Below are 19,218 nucleotides of genomic sequence, written 5' to 3'. Positions count from 1 at the left end.
GTTAGCAGGAACTTCAAGCGTAACGCTCCTCATAGCCAAGCTTCTACTACTAGAACCCTCCTCTGCATATTGAACATAGGAAGGGGGAGCTATAAAAGGAAGAGTGGTAGAAGAAGTGAAAATAACAGGAGTCATAGGACTCGAAGCAGGTAAGGGAGCAAAAGTAGGTAAAGAAGCAGGAAAAGAAGGAATGGGAACAGAGGAAGTAAGAGGAACTTCATCTAAAACTGGACCTAGTTCTCCACTTTCAAAGCCATCAACGAAGAGACGATAAATAGATTCGTTGGTGTCCCTCGGAGTGGTTTCATCTTCAGAGGGAATGTGAACAGGTTCAGTAAGAGAGGCACAGACAGGGGTAACTTCAACTTCATTCTCGGAAACTATGCATCTCCTGGTTCTTGGTCTAGCTATCAAAGAGGTGTCTTCATCTTCATCGTCCTCAGAATCTTCTTCTACAACTTTCCTCTTTGACAGCCTAGCTTGAGTTCTCTCCACAGAAAGAGAAGTACCAGAAGAGGCTCGAAGGGCAGTAGCCACTTCGGTTGTCATTCCTCGAATAGAAAATCCTGACAAAAAGAAGGATTTTAAAAAAAAGTTAGAAAAAAAAAATAAAGGACTTGTCATACGAAAAATGAAAAAGAGATGCATACCGTGAGTTTTCACTTTCCAACCATGTTAATTGGAAATGGATTTCCACGTTCTCGCCTTCATAGGCACGGCTCTCATGGTTAACTCTACCCAACCACGGAAATTAGGAACGGGTTCCACATCTCCCATGGTTGCTATAGAAGAGCAAAAAAGGATGAAATTAGAAAAGAATTTGAAATTCTTAAGAGGTAAGAACGGTAAGTAAAAAAAAAAAAACTTACGTGCAAAGTTCCACTTCTCAGGGAAGGGGATATTTGTTTCACCCACCAAATCAACTGTGCGTACTGCAACATAATGAGTGTACCACCCGCGGTCCTTGTCATCTTCAGGGCTTATTAAGACCCTTTTACTTCTTGCAGTTAGAGTAAAAACTCCATTGCGAAATAACTTGGGGTGGTAAAGATGAATAAGGTGGGGAAAGGAAAAATCAACACCGGCTTTAACAGATAAATACCTCAAACAAGCCACTGTTCTCCATACAAGGGGACCAATTTGTCCCAAACAAATTTTGAATAAACGACAGAAATCAAGTATGACTGGGTCAATAGCAGGAATAAATCCCAAAGTGAAGGGGTAAGTATAAACAAAAGAAAATCCAATCCTAAAAGAAGATATTCTTTGATTTGGATTAGGGATTACTATACGAAAATCACTTCTCCAATTGCAATCTTTTCGAACAATAGAAACCAAAGGTTCAGTGATTAAAGAAGGAAAAGTGTCAGCTTTCTCTAAATTGACAACTTGCTCCAGAAGAGATTTCCTATCATTCTCAAAAGATAGGTCGTTGGGTACTATTTCCTCAACTAAAAGCTCTTGAAGAGGATCAGGAAGTTCTTTACCTTTAGAGGAAGATTTCTTAGTGATAGAACTTCTGGAAATAGTACCAGAGCTAGAAGAAGGCATGACAGAACCAGAGGCACCACCACGAACGGATCCTAGGCTACGAAGCCTGCCTCCTCTTCCTCTTCTATGTCTTACAGGGGCATTGGGGAAGCTATCAAGAATTGGGATTCTTTTAGGGTCAGGATTCGGAGATGCCATTGCAGAGAAAAGGATGAACTCAAGGAGAAAGGAGTAGAAATAAAGAGTAAAGGATCTGTTAAGGGTTTATGAAGAAAAGGACAAAGGGAAAAAGGATATATATGTATATAATAGCAACCGTCAAGCAAAGAAGTGTAATGATGGAAAGCCTATAATAAAGGCAACTATCACTTCGTGAATATAAGGGATGAATAAACCTTGGAAAAAGGTTGCAAAATTACAAAACCAATCGGAAGGTGACACGTGTGTAGAGCATTAAATAGAAAAGACAATTGGGGCGTCAGTACTGTCATAGCATTGATTACAGCAAAAAATTCCCTTTTTGTGAAGGTCCACTTCCAAAATATTTAATGGATAAATAAATGGAAAGTGGGGGGACTATCTGTATTGGGAAAAAACTGAGTCTGAATATTGAAGATAACGTGTCATGACACGTGGACTGGTCAAAAGGTCAAAACGCAATGAATAGCGAAGAGGCACGGACGACAACAGATAGGGGGAAAAGAAAGCAACATAGGTGTGGACCGTTACTAAAATAGGTACGAGTCTCGTACCTATTCGAGTCGTTTAAAGATTAAAGATCAGAAGAAGTTGAAGATACAAATCTGATGACGTAAAAGAATCCAAATACAGCATTAAATGTCAAATACGTTACAGAATCTGAATTAAATAGAAATGATTGTATAACGTTTCTTTTAAATATCATTTATTGCTCATAATTGCCTCATTAAGACAAAGGCATTATATCTTCTCCTAGAATCAACTATAAAAGGGGAAAGACTCAACATCTGTAAGGACAGGAAATACGATTGAGATCTTACTGAAATACAAAACTATTTACTGCTTAACCATCATTCTCAAAAATATTTTATTTTCGTCTCCTGATTATCAGTAACCTGAATTTCTTTCTAGCTTTGACCAAAGACTCAGATTTTTGGTTAAACACTGATGAGCTACGCAAAGCTTTATACTCCAAAAGATATCTCATCCTTGTTGATGATGTGTGGGAAGCTATTGTGTGGGATAATATAATAGGATGTTTTCGAGCTGCCAATAATGGAAGTAGAATCATTCTAACAACTCGAAACCATGAAGTTGCAAATTACGCTAGATTTCAAAGTGATCCCCTTCCACTTCGTATGTTTAATGATGATGAAAGTTGGATGTTACTCAGGAAAATTGTGTTTGGGGAAGAAAGATTCCTTCCTCTCCTAAAGAATGTTGGGAAACGAATAGCAGAAAAGTGTGGTCAGTTGCCTCTTTCAGTTGCTTTAGTGGCGGGTATTCTGGCAGAGATGGAGAAGAAAATAGAATGTTGGGAACAAGTGGCCAAAAATTTAAGTCCCTACATGTTTAACCAAAAATCTGAGTCTTTGGTCAAAGCTAAAAAGAAATTCGGGTTACTGATAATCAGGAGATGAAAATAAAATGTTTTTGAGAATGATGGTAAAGCAGTAAATAGTTTTGTATTTCAGTAAGATCTCAATAGTATTTCGTGTGTCCCTACATATGTTGAGTCCTTCTCCTTTTATAGTTGATTCTAGGAGAAGATGTAATGCCTTTGTCTTAATGAGGCAATTATGAGCAATAAATGACATTAAAAGAAACGTTACACAATCATTTCTATTTAATTCAAATATTCTAATGTATTTGATATTTAATGCTGTATTTAGACTCTTTTACATCATCAGATTCGTATCTTCAACTTCTTCCGATCTTCGGTCTTTAAATGACTCGAATAGGTACGAGACTCTTACCTATTTTAGTAACGGTCCACATCTATGTTGCTTTATTTTTCCCTTATCTGTTGTCGCCCGTGCCTCTTGGCTATTTATCGGGTTTTGACCATTTGACCAGTCCACGTGTCATGCCACGTTACCTACAATGTAAATTCAGTTTTTTTCCAATACATATAGTCCCCCCACTTTCCATTTATTTATCAATTAAATAATTGGGAAGTGGATCTTCATAAAAAGGGAATTTTTGCCGTAATTAATATTATGACAATACTGACGCTTCAATTGTCCCTTCTATTTAATGCTTTACATACGTGTCACTTTCTGATTGGTTCTACAATTCTACACCCTTTTTTCGAGACTTCTTCATTCACACTATTCACGAAATGATAGTTGCATTTATTATAGGATTTCCATCATTGCACTTCTAAGTTAGACGGTTGTCATTATAAGCATTTTTAACCCTCTTTCGTTTACCTTCTTCTTCATAGATCTTCAACAAGCAATTTCTTACTTACTTGTATTTTCTCTCCCCTTTAGTACATCCTTCTTCAACAATGTCATCTTCAAACCCTAACCCTAGAAAAGTTCCAATTCTCGATCACTTCCCCAATGCCCCCGTAAGACATAGGAGAGGCAGAGGAGGTAGGCTTCAGAGCTTGGGCCTAGGGTCCGCTCGTGGTGGTTTATCTGGTCGTGCTTCTTCTTCTTCGAGTATCGGGAGTTCTATTCCGAAGACCCCTTCTTCTAAAGGTCAAGAAATCCTTGATTCTTCTCAAGAACTTTTAGTCGATGAAATTGTTCCCAGTGATTTGTCTTTTGGGAGTGATAGAACGTCTCTTCAAAAGCAAATTGTAAATTTAGAAAAAGCTGACACTTATCCTTCATTAGTGACTAAGCTTACAATTCCTACCATCAGAAGGGATTGTAACTGGAGCAATAGTCTTCGAATGTCAATTCCTTTCCCAAATCAAAGAATTTCTTCCTTTAGAAGTGGTTACTCTTTTGTTTATACTTACCCCTTTACTTTGGGTTTTAATCCTCCGGTTGACCCAGTCATTATTGACTTTTGCCGTTTCTTAAAATTTGTTTGGCCCAAGTCGGTCCCCTAGTGTGGAGAGCAGTGGCTTGTCTGAGATACTTATCTGCCAAAGCCAATGTCAACTTCACCTTTTCTCACCTTATTCATTTATATCATCCCAATTTAATGCACCATGGGTTTTTTACCTTAACTGCAAGAAGCAAAAAGGTTTTGGTAAATTCTGAAGATGACAGAGATCGTGGATGGTATACCCGTTACGTTGTTGTACGTACGGTGGACTTGCTTGGTGAAACAAATATTCTCTTCCTTGAGAAGTGGAATTTTGCACGTAAGTTTCCTTTTATTTACCGCACCTATTTTTGAGAATTTCGATTCTTTTTCTAACTTCGTCCCTTTTTCGTTTTTTGTAGCAACCATGGGAGATATGGAACTTATTCCTGACTTCCGTGGTTGGGTAGATTCAATTTTGAAGATTGCTCCTAAGGATCAAAGAACTTGGAAATCAATTTCTTCTTTGCATGGCTGGAAGGTGAAAACACACGGTATGTCCCTTTTTACACGTTTTTTCTTTTTACATGTTAAGCACCTTTTTCTCAATGTTGATTATATATCCTTCTTTTAATCAGGATTTGGTGTTAGAGGAATGGTAGCTGATGTAGCTATGGCCATTCGCATGTCTGCTAATGCTGCACTTGATTTGAACAAGGCTCGAGCTTCGCTTCCCAAAAGGAGAGCTATAGGAGAAAGTTCTGAGAATGAGGAAGAGGAAGATACCTCTTTAATTGCCAGGCCAAGAGTTAGGAGACGAGTCATTAATAGTGATGAAATTGAAGATACCCCTACTCAAACCTCATCCACCGAGCCTGTTTTGATTCATTCTGATGAGGACACCGTGCCAAGAGATACTAATGAATCAACTCAACGTCTTTTTGATAGTGGTTTTGAGAGTGACGAGCTCGGCCCTGTTTTTGATGAAGCTCATCTCTCCTCATTCGTTCCTATTTCCTCCATTCTTTTGCCATCCGACAGTATTTCTTTACCAGCTTTGAGGGCTTCCGTTCCTTTGCCAGTTTCACTGTACTTGCTTCCGTTCCTGTGTTGGTTTCTACATCTTCTCCTTCCATCCCTACTTTGACTCCTATGTTGTATTGTGATCATGCATTGACATATACTGAACCTTTGTATTTCACATGAATCCAAAAGCACTATAGAGGCGGGTTCTAGCAGTGGAACCATGGCTATGAGAAGTGTCACTCTTGAAGTTCCTGCCAACCATAGCCTTTTGAGAAAGACTGGTAGAGCTGATGTTTGGCTCGAGCCTCTAATCGAAGATATTGAGAATAAGAAGATGGAGAGCCACAGTTGCCTGACTCTGATGAATGACTTAGTTCATTCTACTTTGAAGGTATTTTTCCTTTACCAACAAGTTTTTTATTTTTAATCTACAAATCCTCATTTCTATGAGTTGTCTCTGCAGGCTAACCTCATTGGTACAAAATTGATGGGAAGAATTTCCCTTCTGGAAAGAAAAACCCGTGAGTCTGAAAAATCTATCCATGAGGCCGAGGAAATAGCCAGGGGAGCCCAGCTTGAAGCAACTAATTGGAAAGAACAGTTTGAGAATGCTTAGGGGACCATAGAGGAGTTGCAAGAAAGTAGAAATCTCCTGGAGCAACAAAAGCGTGGTTTGACTTCTGAACTAGCAACTGCCAAGGCTTCTTCAAGCCAATTTAAAAGAGATGAAGAGCTTTTGGAGTGCTCATTGTCAGAACAATTATCACAGGCTAGTGAAGAAGTCAGGGAGCTCAAGGCACTTTTAGCCAAGAAAGAAGAGTATGCAGGAGAATTAGTGCAAAGCTTGACTCAAGCTCAAGCTGACTTACAGACCTCCTCTGACGAGATTCGAGCTTTGAAGAGTTCTCAAGCCTCCCTTGAAGCTTCCCTTGATTCCCATTTAGCTGAACACCAAATATTGAAGAACGATCTTGCTATGTGGGAAAGGGAGTATGGACTTCTGGAGGAGAACTTCAACATAGAGGTAAGTTGGGCTTTCCTGAAATCTCGCCATGATGCTTTGATGGAAGCTGCTCAGGAAAGCTTTGATTTGCAATCTGAATTAGCCAAAGTCTTAGACACTATCGAGAAAAGTCAACAACCTGTTGATACTCCTTCTCCTGCACTTGACGCTCCTGGAACAGAAGAGCTTTTAAATGAAGAAGTGGCTACTACGGCAATTGGAGTTGCAATTCCGGCTCCCGAGGGTGAAACTTCTATGACACAGTCCATGGAAGATGAAGCTCCCGTGACTCTTGCTTCCCTCGGTGATTTTAACATTCCAAGCCCAAGTGAAATTGCTCCTATTACTGCTCCCTCAGAAGTTGTTACCGTGCCTGTGATTGCCCATGAAAATGAAATTGCAACTTCTGATGTTCCAACCCCTTCAGTGACTAGTTGAATGTATTTCAAACTTTACTGCTGTTTTTGTTTTTGTTTTTATTAATTGGTAGTGTTATCCCTTGGCAACTTTAAGGGATCTTTTGACGAAGTCCCCAGTTATCATAATGGGGCATTTGTAAAAAACAAATATTTTGCTGACTAAGTTTGTACTTAGTCTTTTATATTAAGAAGTTTTATCGGTACTTCTGTATATTTTATTCTTGCCTATTTATCTAGGACTTATAGAATAGCTTAGCATTTTTATCCTTTTAAAATGCTTTATGATTCTTCTTATGGATTATCAACACGAGGCTTATAAAAGAGGGCCCTTTCATTTTATCGACACTTAATGAAGAAGACGTCTCAACTTCATAATGGTATTATAATACGATAAAAGAAATAAGAATACACATGTTTTGTATGAAACAACTTTGGCAAGTTTTTATTCATGAACTTTAACAAGTGTTTGACTATTACATGTATTACAATACATCTACAACTTTCTCGTAACTGTTTTTCTTGTAACAGATTTGTACATAACATAGAATAAACAAGGTTTTTCTTCATAACCTGTTTCAGTACATAGTCATGACCCTATCTTTATATATTAAGAATGGTTTGAGAGGTGACTTTGTTTATGAGTTTGAGAGATGACTCTGTTGTTCTCATGAATGCTGAAGACTTCGTAACTTTTTCTCAACACTTGTCTCTTTGTGGCCGACTTTTGTTCGATATTCGTATCTGTTTTTCTACACATATCTGTGTATAATATGTAGTCCCCCAAGTGTTTGAGCGGTGAAGTATGAAGCCTCGAGCACTTGTTTATTTCTTTTACTTTGGCCCTTTCCTGAAACAGAAAAATATACGGGACTCGGAGGTGCGATTATAGATGAAGACTGCCTAACTCGTGTGTATTTCCATCAAATTAATTGTAACCCTGGGCTGGGAAATTAAGAATACTCCATTTTGCCTTGCAGGTTGTGACTCATTATTTGGCACGAGTTAGGGTTTTTGCCTAGCATCTAAAATCGTTAGTAAAACATTAATAATTCAAGAGAGAAATTTTAACATGGTGATACCTGACCGTGGGTACTTTCAGAAGTAATATCTCTTTAAATGGACGGCATTCCAATGTGAGGGTAAAGCTTTGTCGTCCATTGTCTCCAACTCGTATGCTCCTTTTCCCGCAGTGTCATGAACTTTGTATGGTCCTTCCCACGTTGGACTTAGCTTTCCTGAATTAGCAGCCTTTGCAGATTGGAACACCTTTTTAAGCACGAAGTCCCCAATTTTGAAAAATCTGAGCCGTGTTTTCCTATTGTAATATCGTTCAATTACTTGTTTTTGTGCTGCCATTCTTATCAATGCAGCTTCTCTTCTTCTTTCAAGCAAATCAAGGTTGACCCGCATCTCTTCATCATTAGATTCCTCCGTTACCCGATCGTACCGTGTGCTTGGTTCACCTATTTCAACTGGAATTAAGGCTTCCGCACCATAAACCATTGAAAATGGTGTTTCTCCAGTGCTTATTTTTGTCGTTGTACGATAAGCCCATAATACTCCTGGTAACACCTCAGGCCAATTACCTTTTGATTCCTGTAACCTCTTCTTCAAGTTGTTGATAATGACTTTGTTAGTGGATTCCGCTTGTCCATTACCCACTGGATGGTATGGCGTAGATGTTATCCTTTTAATCTGCTAACTTTGAAGAAATTCTGTGATTTGAGCTCCTATGAATTGTGGTTCATTGTCACACACGATCTCCTTTGGTACTCCAAAGCGGCATATTATATTTCGCCATATGAAGTCTTTAACTTCCTTCTCTCGTACCTGTTTAAATGCTCCTGCTTCTACCCATTTAGTAAAATAATCTGTGAGTACAAGTAGAAACTTTACCTGACCTTTTGCTTGTGGAAGTGGACCTACGATATCCATTCCCCATTTCATAAAGGGCCACGGGGCTATAACAGGGTGTAGTAACTCAGCTGGTCTGTGCATATTATTGTCGTATCTTTGACATTTATCACATTTGGACACGAAACTGTTTGCCTCTTCTTCCATCTTAGGCCAATAATATCCTGCGCGAATTAATGTTCTTACCAGTGACCTCCCCCCCTGCGTGAATTCCACAATGTCCTTCGTGCACTTCTCTCATCACATATTCTGTTTGAGAGGGTCCGAGATACCTTGCTAGTGGTCCACCGAACATCTTTCGATAAAGATTTTCTTGATATAAACAATATCGAGCAGCTTTTTTGCAAAGCGCGTGAGCCTTTCCTTTGTCATTAGGCACGGTACCATGCTGTAAAAATGCAACAATTTCGTTTCTCCAATCCCATGTTAAATGATTAAAATTTACCTTATTTTTATCAGGTTCTAGAACGGAATGAAATAAATGTATGACTGAAGCATTTGTATTGTTTGCTACGTCTGCTGCGGATGCGAGATTAGCTAAAGCATCTGCCTCTACATTCTCATCTCTTGGGATCTGCACTACTTTCCAAGTTTGGAATTGCTTTATTAACTCCTGTACCTTTGCGAGGTATTCTTGCATTCGCGTCTCCCTGGCTGTATAAGTCCCCAGCATTTGATTGACCACGAGTTGAGAATCACTCTTGATTATAATCTGTGTTATGCCGAGTTCTTGTGCCAATTCTAGACCTGCAATTACAGCCTCATACTCTGCTTCATTGTTAGTTATAGAGTGACATTTTATAGTCTGTCTAATAGTCTCACCCGTAGGTGGTACGAGGACTATCCCTAGGCCTGCCCCTTTTACATTAGATGAACCATCAGTGAATAAAACCCAAGTCCCCGGGTTTGCACTATTAAAAACTTGTAATTCTTTTTTTGCTTCTAAATGCATTCCCTGACTAAAATCAGCCACGAAATCAGCTAGTACTTGAGATTTTATAGCGGTCCTGGGTTGATAAATGATTTCGTATTCACTTAGTTCTATAGCCCATTTTGCTAATCTTCTTGAAAGTTCGTGTTTATGCAAAATATTTCGAAGCGGAAAAGCAGTAACTACAATGTTGGGATGACATTGAAAATAAGGTCTTAATTTTCTAGATGCCATGATCAAAGCTAATGGTAACTTTTCTAGTTGCGGGTATCGTGTCTCAGCATCTAATAAGGACTTACTTACATAATAAATAAGAGATTGTTTACCTTGGTCCTCTCGGATTAAAACAACACTTACCGCAACTTCAGATACATCCAGATAGATGAGAAGCTTTTCCCCCACCTTTGGTTTTGCCAATAACGGTGGTTTTGACAAATAAGCTTTCAAATTTCTAAGGACTTGTTGACAATCTTCATTCCATTCAAAATGATCTTGCTTTTTGAGTGCAGAGAAAAACTTAAAACACTTTTCTGAGGATTTAGAAATAAATCTCCCCAAAGCTGCAATTCTTCCCGTTAATCTTTGGACTTCCTTTTTATTAGTAAGGATATCAGGGATTTCTTCTATTGCTTTAATCTGAGAAGGATTTACTTCAATACCACGGTTAGAAACAAGAAAACCCAAAAACTTACCTGATGCAACTCCAAATGCACATTTTTCTGGGTTGAGTTTCATATTAAATTTTCGCAAAATATCAAATGTAACAGATAGATGAGAAATATGATCATGAGACTGCTGGGTTTTGACGAGCATATCGTCTATATATACCTCCATTGTCTTCCCTAAATGTTCTTGGAACATTTTGGTGACCAACCTTTGATAGGTTGCCCCAGCATTTTTGAGACCAAAGGGCATTACTTTATAACAGTAAGTCCCCTTGTCTGTGATGAAAGAAGTTTTTTCTTCATCACCAGGATCCATTTTAATTTGATTATATCCCGAATATGCATCTAAAAAGCTTAAAAGTTCATGACCTGCGGTTGCATCAATTAGTTGGTCTATATGCGGTAAAGGAAAAGAATCTTTTGGACAGGCTTTGTTTAGATCGGTATAATCCACACAAATGCGCCACTTACCATTTTTCTTGGGTACAACCACCGTGTTAGCTAACCAATCAGGATACTTTACCTCGCGGATCGACCCGATTTTTAATAATTTTTGGACCTCATCCTGAATCACCTGGTTCTTGAAAGTACCTTGCTTTCTTTTCTTTTGCTTTATTGGTGTGAAAGGGGGATCCTCATTGAGTTTGTGAGTCATCACATCCGGTGGTATCCCTGTCATATCAGCGTGGGACCAAGCAAAGCAGTCTACGTTAGCTTTTAAAAATTCAATTATCATACCTCGCATGTCTGAGCTTAAATTGGCTCCGACATAAACCTTCCGTTCAGGCCATTGCTCAAATAATATCACTGCCTCGAGCTTTTCAATTGTTGTTTTGATGCTTTCATTTTCTTCAGGTTCCTGAATTGTATCAGGCCTCGAGTCCAAATCTGTCTTTTCTTGTTCAGCTGAAGTTTGATCTTTTACACCTTCAACTGCTTCTTGTAATTGCTATTTTTCTTTATTTACGGTGCTCGTTCCTGTTACAGCATGGATACTTCTAGTTGTCTGCTGATCCCCACGAATTTGGCAAATTCCCCATGGTGATGGGAATTTAATAACTTGATGTAGAGTTGATGGGACAACATCCATATCATGTATCCATGGTCTCCCCATGATCATATTGTAGGTCATTTCCATATCAACTACCTGAAATTTAGTTTCTTTAACAACACCTGTAGCAAAAGTTGTTAGAATTACCTCTCCTTTTGTTACCACACTTGAATTGTCGAAGCCTGACAAGGTATGCGCCTTGGGTATCACTTTGTCTTCAGCTTGCATTTCACGTAATACCCTTAGTAGTATAATATTTACGGAACTCCCTGGATCAATCAAAACTCGTCTTACATTAGTATCATGTACAAGTAAAGATATTACTAGAGCGTCATTATGTGGAGTTATCGCTCCTTCGGTATCTGCATCATCGAACGAAATACTTTCATTTTCTAAAACCTGCCGCACCTGTTTCCTGTGTGTAATTGTTACCTTAAAAACCTTGTTGGAGGCTGTGTAGGTTATGTCGTGAATATCTTCTCCCCCACTTATCACATTCACTGTTCTCTTGGGTGAAGGAGGCTTTGGTGGCTCTGCTTATTTTTCATATAGGCTTGTTTTCCTTTTTCCCTAAATAACTCAGTGAGGTACCCTTGCTTCAATAGATGATCCACTTCACCCTGCAAGAATCTACATTCTGAAGTTTTGTGCCCGTGATCATTGTGGAATTCGCACCAATGATCTCGATTGCGTCTATTTGGATTTGACCGCATCTCTTTTGGCCACCGTACCTTATCTCCCATGCTTCTCAAAACAGCCACGAGCTCGGAGATAGAGACATTAAAATTATATCCGCCGAATCGTGCCTTTAAACTTCTGTCATTATCTTGTGATTCTTGTTTGTTCCGATCATTCCTGAATTTCGAAGAAGAACCAGAGTCCCTGTTCCTCGATTTTTGATCATATTGTTGGCTATCTTGTTTTGACCGTGGGTCTTTTCATGCAGGCCCCACATATGGATCGTACCTATTTTTACCTGATCTTTTTTCGGTTTCTGATCTTCTGGAACCACCCCTTTCTTCATGATGAAACTTAGGTACAGTAACTTCTTCAATTCGCAGCTTCGTACTATACTGGTTGTAAACATTATTCCACGTGGTTGCAGGAAATTCTCGAAGGCTTTCTTTGAGTCGTCTCGTGGCTTCAGAACTTTTGTCATTTAAATTACTCGCAAAGGCTATTGCAGCCGAGTTGTCAGGCATACGGGGTAGAGTTATTCTTTCACGCTGGAATCTATCAACAAAATCTCTAAGCAACTCCGAATCCCCTTGTTTGATTTTGAAAATATCTTCCATTTTTTTCTCAACCTTTTATGCTCCCGAATGTGCTTTAATAAAAGAATCTGCAAGCTTAGCAAAAGAATTTATAGAATTTTCAGATAAAAGAGAATACCAGGTTAATGCAACCTTGGTGAGTGTTTCTCCAAATTTCTTGACCAGTACTGATTCAATTTCTTGTTTGGTCAAGTCGTTGCCTTTCACGCCTGTTGTAAATGCAGTCACGTGGTCACGTGGGTCTGTAGTACCATCATATTTCGGGATGTCAGGCATTTTGAACTTTTTCGGAATTGGAAGGGGAGCAGCACTTGGCTTCCAAGGTTGTTGTGAGTATTTGTCCATGTCTACTCCTTTTATTACAGGCGGAACTCCAGGGATTTTCTCAATACGCTCATTTTGTTCCTTAATCTGTTTCTGCAAGGTTAGTACTAAATTTTGCAAATAGGAATTATTTTAATTACCTGGTCCCCCTTCCTGTGGTTCAGTGGTGGTTCCTCCATTTCCAGAATTAACAAGACCAGAACGGGGATTCTCCAATGTATTATTATTAGGAGTTGGTGTGGGTGGTGCAGCAGGCAATCGACTAACTAGAGCTTGAAGAGCTTTGCCGACCTGTGCATCAATTAGCTTTTGTAAAGCTTCATTTGTACCTCCTTCAAAGTGTTCAGATTGTTCTTGTTTATCAGCACGTGATTCAGTAACAGGAGTGCCTTCACGAGATTGACATGGTGAATCTGGAGGGGAGGGAACCACGTCACCTTGATTTTGATGGATTTGATTTTCATGGTTTTCCAATGTGTTATTACTGTTATTGTCGGTGTTGTTGTTTGACATGGTGATAACAATGGACAAGATATAGCTTAAAAGAAAAGATTATAAGATTCCCGGTAACGGAACCAATTTGTTTAACCAAAAATCTGAGTCTTTGGTCAAAGCTAAAAAGAAATTCGGGTTACTGATAATCAGGAGACGAAAATAAAATGTTTTTGAGAATGATGGTAAAGCAGTAAATAGTTTTGTATTTCAGTAAGATCTCAATAATATTTCGTGTGTCTCTACAGATGTTGAGTCCTTCTCCTTTTATAGTTGATTATAGGAGAAGATGTAATGTCTTTGTCTTAATGAGGCAATTATGAGCAATAAATGACATTAAAAGAAACGTTACACAATCATTTCTATTTAATTCAAATATTCTAACGTATTTGATATTTAATGTTGTATTTAGACTCTTTTACATCATCAGATTCGTATCTTCAACTTCTTCCGATCTTCGGTCTTTAAATGACTCGAATAGGTACGAGACTCGTACCTATTTTAGTAACGGTCCACACCTATGTTGCTTTCTTTTTCCCTTATATGTTGTCGTCCGTGCCTCTTGACTATTTATCGGGTTTTGACCATTTGATCAGTCCACGTGTCATGTCACGTCACCTACAATGTAAATTCAGTTTTTTTCCAATACACTACAGTCACAGTAACTCAAGGGCCACTATAGAACATAGTTATCAAAATTTACCCTATCATTTGAGGTCTTGCTTTCTTTACTCTGGAGCATTTGAGCTTTTATAGTTAGTGTGCTTTTCTTTTTCTTTTTTAAATCCCAATTAAAGTTTCTGAGGAAAAAAACAGTTGAATGATTTTTTCTTTCCTTTAATTTGGTATATGGCTAAGTTGTTATTTCAGTTTAATGTTTACTACAATGTCTATTACCAAATAAATAATGAAAGAGGAAAACTTGTTTTGGTCTCTGAGAAAAGGTGCATTTGGAAAATCAAAAGGTGCTTTGGATGGTGTGACTTAGGCAGAAGCATGTAAAAGGTCTGTGCTTTGGCTAGGTGCGGTTTAATTGTTAGAATCCCTATTTTAATATGAGAATTGTTAATGGAATTAAGTGGGAAAAATAATATTATGTGTAATTGAGATTGATATGGGATAAAAATTGCTCTTTAATGGTGGTAAAAGTTCCAGTTTTCCACTGAGGGTTATGCATGCAGTGAACGCCAAAGGCAACTCTCAGACCGTTTGAGTTTACAGACTCTGCTGCTTAGCTGATTACGAGATAAAACTATGAATGCAGAGCGCGGATCTAGGATTTGAACTTTATGGTATCTTTTTTGCAATTTTGTTAATTCGCATCTAATTTAATGGGTTCAAAATTTATTATTTGAACATATTGAATGATTTTTTGGGCAAAAATTCAGAGTATGAGCGAAAGCTATAAGTTCGGTTGAATACATAACTTCTACACTGGATACGTCTCTGGATGCACTTGGCAGGATCATAGTTGAGTAGCTGAAAATATTTGTGGAGTCGTCATATGATATACAACAACAACAACAAAAAATCCGGTGAATTCCCATACGATATATAGTTGGAAATTAAACTAAAACTACTTCCCCAATATAAAAATTTCTAAGCAAGAGAATCCAATGAAAAGAAAGAAACCTCCACTTTAATTTATGTACGAGAATAAAATGTTGTTTTGCATGCAAAGGCTTAGTATCAAACCTCCATTGTTCTTTTAGTCCCCACATTTTAGGAAAGAGGAGAGAGATGTCTTCTGACCTATATTTGTCTTTAGAAACTCGTTTTATTAAGGTTCTGAAAATGGTTGCCGATTGCTTCCCTGAGCCTCTAATAGAAATCACTTCTTTATTTGGTGAACCTACCAACTAATAGTAACTCCAGTCAGAGAGTTGCTTTGAAGGATTACGAGGCAATCCTTCAGGGGATGCTCAACTTCTTGAGAGGCAATACCTTCCATGTGACGATATAAGATGTCGGACTTCTGGTTTACTCGTTATATGAAGGCAAGGAGACGAAGGAATGAAGACTCAGAAGACATGGCACCGGGAGAGGTGAGCTCAGTACAAGTTCTTGATTTGTCGGGCAACGTTCACCGTATAAACATAGTGATCCACCTCACCATTTGGAAGGTGTTTCATTCTAACTTGCCAAGGATTCATGGACTAGGCCATGTTGATATCCTTTTAAACAACCTCAAGGAGTTCCGGAGCCGCCATTCAAATTCACTAGCTTCTGTCATGTACCAACTTCAAATAATTCAAAAGGAACTTGAGAGCTTGCAACCTTTAAAATAAAAGCTGTCTCACACAAGCAACACAATGACCTCGACAAAATTCAACGTTGTGCCACACAATTGATTGGCAAAGCATATGAGGTAAGAGTACATTGTTAATGCTTGTATAAGGAAAAAATTTAATGCCTCGTGCCTCAAGCGTTTGCTCTTGGATATAACGGAGGAGATTACTCTTATCAGATAAGAGGTAGCCGAGATTCGGGAAAAGAAATTAGTTTAAGGAAGCACTGAATACTAGCACAACTCATACATCATCAAAATTTGTAGGGTCTCTAATGATAAATCAAGTAATTGTTGGTTTTGAGGATGTTATAGAAAAGTTAAGAGAGCAACTAATAAGAGGAACCAGAGGGAGAGATGTTATTCCAATTTTTGGCATGCCCGGTCAAGGCAAGACAACTCTAGCCTACAGACTCTACTCCGACACTTTAGTTGTTTCTCACTTTGATATTCGTGCACAATGTTGTGTGTCTCAAGTATATTCACGTAAGGATTTGCTACTGTAGATTCTACATGATACTATCGGTGGGACACTAAACATAGAGAAAAAATTGCGGATGAATTAGCTGATTTTATTCTCCAAAAGACATCTCCTCCTTGTTGATGACGTATGGGAAGCTAGTGCGTGGGATGATCTAATAGGTTGTTTTCAAGATGCCAACAATGGAAACAACGAGAAATCATGAAGTTGCCAATTATGCTCAGTGTCAAAGTGAACCCGTTCCACTTTGTTTGTTTAACGATGGTGAAAGTTTGGAGTTACTCAAAAAGAAGGTGTTTGGTGAAGAAAGCTGCTTCCCTCTTCTAGCGAATATTGGGAAGCAAATAGTAAAAAAGTGTGGTCAGTTGCATCTTTCAATTGTTTTGGTGGCTGGTATTCTAGCAGAGACGGAGAAGAAAGAAGAATGTTGGGAACAAGTGGCCAACAATTTAGGTCCCATCATTCACACTGAAAAAAGAAGAAAGTTATCGCTTTTTACCCTATCATCTGGTGTCATGTTTTCTCTACTATGGAACATATTTAGAGGATAGTGTGATTGATGCTTCAAGGTTAATACGATTGTGGATCTCCGAAGGATTCATAAAAAGTTGTGAAGGCAAGAGCTTGGAGAATATAGCAGGTTATTTTGGAGAATTTTATTGGAAGAAATTTAGTAATGGCTGTTGAGGTTTTAAGCTAAAATAGGCTTAAAAGAGGGTGAATTCAATGGAGGGAAAATGAAATATTTGAGTTTCATTTGAGATTCCCTTATTGACAATGGGACATTGTCCCATATTGGAAGAGTAAAAGATTTTTGATGGGTATATATAATTGTTTTTCTTATAGCTCTTAAAGAGTTAAGAAGAAGGCAAACCTCGCGCCGTCGTCTTCGCTCGACTTGCCTTCGGCTTCGGTCAAATGATTGATTGATTAATTTTTTGGATCAAATTTAACAGAAATGTTATTAAATATCCATTTTTTTGTAAACGAAAAATTAATATTAAATCCAATGAATATTAATATTAAATCCAACGGAATATTAATCGTTATTCGTTATCCGTTTTCCGTTTTTGTAACGGAAAAGTTAAGGTTCCTCTTCAATTCCCGGTTTATTGTTGCATAAATAGCCATTTATTTTATGGCATTTATGTTATGGCTATTTTACATAAACAGCCCTTCTGAAGAGTTGCACCTCTCTTCAGTTTGAGCTCAACATCGGCTATAAATACCAGTCCATTCTCTCAGATTTTTCATACAATTTTCTGAGTTCTCCTCTTTTCTTCTGCATTGTTTTAACTTCAAAGAAAGCATCAGTAAGTGTGATTTGCTACCGAACTTTGTTTTCGCTAAAATACTGGGGTTTGAAGTACCACTACACCAGTGTGTAATTCGTTCTATCATAGGAGGAAATAATCCACAACCTTAAGGAGACACTGTGAATTCAGTGGGCTCGGATTAACTTATGTTTCGTTTATATTTCTGTTTATATGTTATTTTATTTTCTCCAAAATTATTTTACAAATACAGTTTTCTAACAAGCTTAAGGAATTTAACTTTATTTTATGTATTTGTATTATATTCACTGTTTTGGAGACTAAAACCTTTGTGGTTTTCTACTCCGTTGGAGATTAAAATCTACGTGATTTTAATATTTGTTAGTGTCATTCTTTTACAGAATTTCGAATGACAACGAGAACTAGACTGTTCCTATGGTGACTGCCAATGCATCGACAAGCCGAACAACACTGACATTGGCACCGGCAGAAAAACTCAAAAAATTTCGGGATTGATTTCAAGCGGTGCCAGCAGAAGATGTTCTTCTACTTGACTACTTTAAGTCTACAGAAGTTCATTAGGGAAGATATTCCTGTTCTGCTCGATGAAACTCCAGAGAATGAACGCTTTCTCGTGATTAAGGCGTGGAAGCATTCTGATTTTCTATGCAAGAATTACATTCTTAGCGAACTGGAGGATGATCTGTATAACGTCTATAGTAATATGGAGATGTCAAAAGAACTATAGTTTGTGCTTGAAAGAAAATACAAAACTGAAGATGCTGGGGTTAAGAAATTCGTTGTCGTAAAAATTTTGGACTACAAATTGGTAGATAGTAAATCTGTTATTACCCAAGTCCAGGAATTGCAAGTGATTATTTACAATCTCCTTGCTGAAGGTATAAGTCAAATTATAACTGATGTTGAAAGTAATAAGTTTAGTATTTTTGCTAACAAAATTTTCATTGAAGGTCTTGTCATCAATGAAGCATTCCAAATTGCAGCGATGATTGAGAAGTTTCCTCCTTTGTGGAAGGACTTCAAAAACTACTTGAAACACAAACGCAAGGAGATGTCGCTTGAAGATCTCATTGTTCGGTTGAGAATCGAAGAGCACAACAAAGCTGCTGAAAAGAGAGGCCGTGTAAACTCAACAATGATGGGAGCAAACCTTGTTGAGAATACTCCTTAAAATAAGAGAAAGAGAAAGCGGGCTTCTCGACCGAAAAGCAACCCAAGAAAGAAGCGGTTCAACAAAAATTGCTACAACTGTGGAAAAGCTGGACACAAATCTACAGATTGTCGTGCTCCGAAGAAAGACAAGAATAAGGGTCAAGCAAACATGGTTGAAAAGCACGAAGATGTTGATGACTTATGTGTTATGCTTTCTGAATGCAACCTGGTGGAAAATCCTAAGGAGTGATGGATTGATTCTAGAGCCACTTGCCATGTTTGTGCCATTAGAGAAGCATTCGCTACATATGCTCTCGTTGGACCCGAAGAGACGCTTTCTATGGGAAATTATGCAATGGCCAAAATTGAAGAAAATGGGAAGATATTTCTGAAAATGACTTCTGGCAAGGTGGTGACTCTAAACAACGTCCTTCATGTTCCCGATATTA

General features: G+C 38.2%; 1 pseudogene; it reads left to right on the top strand.

The window, feature by feature from the left end:
• Nucleotides 1–19,218, top strand: part of LOC107796305 (late blight resistance protein R1-A-like) — a 59,902-nt pseudogene that overhangs the window by 10,567 nt on the left and 30,117 nt on the right.

The sequence above is a fragment of the Nicotiana tabacum genome, chromosome 20 (genome assembly GCF_000715075.1).
Source record: "Nicotiana tabacum cultivar K326 chromosome 20, ASM71507v2, whole genome shotgun sequence".
Taxonomy (NCBI): Eukaryota; Viridiplantae; Streptophyta; class Magnoliopsida; order Solanales; family Solanaceae; genus Nicotiana; species Nicotiana tabacum.
The sequence above is the reverse complement of the archived record's forward strand: the minus strand, read 5'-3'. Positions and strand labels throughout refer to the sequence as shown.